Genomic DNA, 4,798 nt, shown 5'->3' with positions numbered 1-4,798 from the left:
GAGGAGCGAGGAGGAGGAGCGAGGCCTTCATGGACGTCACGAGGCCGGGACTGAATCTGGGACCAACGTCTCCCGTTTACCACCGCCTTCTGTTCTGTTTTTTTGACGCCGTCGTTCTTGTGTTTTTATTTGTTTTATGAGCTGGAAATGACTCCTGTCAGGTAGCACACGCCCATAAATATCTCTATCAGTTCATTGATAGATACGTCCACGGTTATTTTATCGGTAAATACTTACTCATGTGTGGGGTTTTTTTCACTGAACTTTGCTTTTATGAGTGTTTTTTTAACAGACGTTTGACTGTGCCACTAACAGCACCATCATGTGTACCAGTATGTCCTGTCGCCATGGTGTTCTCAGTCTAGTTCCTCTATGCATGAAGTGATGACGCTGTGGGCTCACACCGACAGTCCAGGGTTTTCCTCTGCAGTTTTTCTTTTATTTTTACTGGAGATTTATCATGTTAACCCTCCAGTATCCGGATGCGCCTTTTAGGCACACTTTGCACTTTGTGTTAAAAAACTTCATATTATTTTTCACAATTTAAATAAGGTGAGAATTCAAAAGTTGTTCATTTGTGCATGATCTTTAAAATTCTGGCCACCAACTAAAATGTGCACATTCTAAACAAAAGAAAATTACAAGACTAGCATCTGTCCCAAGTGTGCCTAAAACACACTATTTCTCCCATTTGATATGTATGATTAGGGCTGACCTGGATTTACAAAAATAAAATCAAATTAGAGCAGAAAAATAAATCAATATATAATATTTAATAGTTTAATATTTAATAGCCCATTGGACCCGAAGGTCCGATGGACTGTTTTTTCAAGAATTTTTCAAGAATCTTCTCGGAAACCATCAGAACAGTCCGAATGACTTGAAATTTGATGTGGAACATCTTTGGGGTGAAGTCCACCCAGTATGCTCAAAGAATTCAGAAATATTGATTTTTGAATTTTTATGAATTTTTAAAATTTGGTTTATAATGGGACGCATTTCAAAGTGCTATAACTTGAAAACAGTTGAAGATATTGATATAATAACTATTGGCAATAGATAGGAAGTCACATATAGGCTTTCATTTGGTGCCATAACCTTTGACCTTGAGTGATCTTGAAAAGTCAAATGAATGTTAATTAGTGTTTTTAAATGTGCCGTTGGACTACAGAACCCTTGGTCCTAGTTCTAAAAATGCAGAGGCCATGAACTAATGCCACGTTTCCACTGCATGGTACCGGCTCGACTCGACTCAGCTCAGCCTTTTTGCATTTCCATTACGAAAAAGGACCTGGAATCTGGTACCCGGTACTAGTTTTTTGGTATCACCTCTGCTGAGGTACTAAACCGTGACGTATAACACTGCAGACCACTGACTGGTCAGACAGTTGTCTCTGTGACCCGCCGTTTTACAAAAAACAGATGTGGAAGTGGACAGTAAATATAGCGGTACATTAATCCACATAACAGCCCAAAACTACACCATGGTCGGTCCAGGAGATTCAGTCTTTGGTGGCCGAGGTAAAAATTCAGACGAGACAACACGCAACGAGCGAGTTTATCAGCAACTCTCTGAGCAGACGACACGGAAATAACGCACCACATCGCTATGACGTCCAGGTACTGAAAAGTCAGTGGTATCCTGTAATGGAAATGGTCTCCAGGAATACCGAGTCGAATCGAATGGAGTCGAGTCGAGCTGGTTCCACTTAGCGGAAACGTGGCAAAAATCACACAGGAAGTGGTCGTGCTCATAGAAGCTGAAAAAAAAAAACAAAAAAACAGCAACTACTAGAAAAGCACTCAGAGAGCGCAGACCTCTGCCAAGGCAGATCAGTGCCCCCCCCCAATCCCCACCAAAATGGAATCATTTGTTCCTTGTGCCAGTATCAACATTTCCCGAAATTTTCATCCAAATACATCCATAATTTTTTGAGTTATCTTGCACACACACACACACACACACACACACACACAGACAGACAGACAGACAGACGCCGGCAAAAACAGAACCTCCTTGGTGGAGGTAACAAACATATTATGACTGTATATCAACAGCTGAAAGGTATATTTGGCGTACAACCTAACAGAAACCTTTGGTGATAAGTGAACATGATAAATCTCCAGTAAAGGTAAAAAAAAATACTGAGAAAACCCCAGGACTTTTGGTTTGTGCCGTGGCTGTGTTCTAAAACCTGGGAGTCAATATGCATTTACAGTTCAAACAAGTTTCTTGTGCAAACTTGCTGATGATTCTTGAATGATTTCAAAGGATTTTGAAACTTCTTACCGTAGAGCTCTGAACCAGAGAGTCCATCCTGTAAATACACCGTATCTGACTAACATGGCTTGTCCCCATGGTTTTGTGATCTGTAAATAGCTGCTAACGTGTACAGGAAACGCGACTTTACCTCTCATGTACCGAGTGTGTGTACACCTGTTCCTTTAGAGTCCCGAGTGCTGTGTCCAGTATTGATCTGTTCCTTTGATTTCCCTGTCGTTGACTGTCGTCGCAGGGTTCCTACACACGATGAAAGGCTGGAAGATGTGACATTCAGTTATTCAAACTCCTTTTGTCAAATAGCAGACAAAAAAAAGGGTTTTATTAACCCATTAGGCGCTGGAGTTTTTTACAAAAAATATTCAATTTTGATATCACGATTTCAAAAAGCTGTAGCATGGAAATGGTTCAGTAGAGATAAAGGCATACTGTAAATGACAGAAATACTAGGTCTGACCCAAATTTTATTTATGTCTTTGTTTTACCTTTATTTATTCAGGAAAAAAAATGCATTGACTTTAAAAACCTCTTTTAAAACAGCAGCAAATACAACACACAGTTACAAGATTACACAGTTAAAACACAAATTATACACACTTTTATATAATCCTACTACTGTGTCTGACATGTGTCCAATCGATGTCCCGATGTTGCAACACGGGAGGGCGTAAGGGTGCAATGCCGCTGTTGCACCACAGGAGGGCACTATTCTACAATGGCACCACAGGTACAATGCCGCTAGTGCATATAATTAGTGAAATAGTTAGAAAAAAAAATAACATTTACGAGCAGATTCTCAGTGAAATTGACCCAGTTCTGCACAGACGGGGGGGGGGGGGGGGGGGGTCAGTAAATATCACAGATTGAACCTTTAAAGTCTTTGATTTGACCACTTTCCTTTTCCCACTAAAACATCTTAACGGTAGAAAACATACTTACCACAATCTGTTTCTGTTAAACTGTTCAAAGAAAAATGTTTAAATCAGTGTAAAGTACACGATGCATATGTGGACAAAAGTATTGGGACACCTTGAATTCAGGTGTTTCTTTTCTAACAGGGGTCTGGTGATGTTTAGAAACTATATGGACAAAAGTATTGGGACACATTATGTCTACAGCTGTAACATGTCCTGTTCATGATGATGGAGGAACTTCAGGGAATGCAAATATAGCCTTAGAACTGCTCTATAATGCATATGTTTATAGTGAAAAAGCATAGATACATGCACTATATGGACAAAAGTATTCAGACACGTTGAATTCAGGTGTTTGTTTTCTGAATGGGAAAGGAAATATTGATGATTTTTTCTCAAATCCTCATGAACAGTATATTTTACAGCTGTAGACATGATGTGTCCCAATATTTATGAGTGTGTGTAGGAACCCTGGGCGTAAACGTGGCCTCTTCGCTGTCGTCTCTCAGGAAAGCTGCTAATCTGTGGCTCCTCTTCTTCAGCCTGACCACCCCCCCCCCCGGCGCCCCCTCCCCTGGCCGAGGAGGAGCGCCATAAACTGTACTTGACCTGCACATATTTACATTAGTGTCACAATCCAAACACACACTATGTGGACAAAAGTATGTGGACACGTTGAATTCAGGTGTTTTTTTTCTAACAGGGGTCTGGGATGCAAAACAATAACCACTAATGTCAGAATATAGTTTTATATTGAGATACATGTCATTACATTGGTTAGTTTTGTTTAAATTGTTATCTTTGTTTCCAAAATGCCTCAGATGGTTTTTACTTAATTTCTCTCAACATTGATTTTTTTTTTTTTTAAATCCATGACTATGATTTTAAAAGTTCTTCCTCTAAATTTCGAAAATATTTTTCCTGCTGACTGTAAATAATACTTTTCTATCCCAACTAACCATCTACTTTCTTCAAATCTCCCATTTAACTGTAAGAAAACATTGATGTTTATAAACAATATGGACAAAAATATTGGGACACATCATGTCTACAGCTGTAAAATGTCCTGTTCATGATGATTTAAGATAAAAACATCAATATTTCCTTAAAGTTTAATGGGAAATTTTTCTTCCTCAGTGAGATGTGAAGAAAGTAGATGGTTAGTTGTGGTAGAAAATTATTATTTATAGTCAGAGCACGAAAAATATTTTAGAAATTTAGATGTAGAACATTTAAAATCATAGTGATCGATAAAAAAAACAAAAAATCAGTGTTGAGAGACATTACATTACACAAACATCAATATATATGATGTTTGTTTAACGCAGAATCATGTATTTAATAAGAATTATTCACAATAGATGATACATGTGTCTACCTTCAGATCAGACTTTAACCAGACTGTTTTTGTAGCAATTTAATTTTTTTCAATATTTAACCTTAAGTAGTTGTTTTATCCACATCTATTATAATTTTATCCTCTGCATTTTGTATTTTTCATTGGAAATCAGGTGTTTTCCTATATTTAATTTACTGATCATGCAGATGTTCGTAAAAGCTTCAAAGGTTATTATATCAAAACAGAAAAATGTGAATAAAAAGG

The sequence above is a fragment of the Sphaeramia orbicularis genome, chromosome 9, assembly GCF_902148855.1.
Source record: "Sphaeramia orbicularis chromosome 9, fSphaOr1.1, whole genome shotgun sequence".
NCBI classification, from domain to species: Eukaryota; Metazoa; Chordata; class Actinopteri; order Kurtiformes; family Apogonidae; genus Sphaeramia; species Sphaeramia orbicularis.
The sequence above is the reverse complement of the archived record's forward strand: the minus strand, read 5'-3'. Positions refer to the sequence as shown.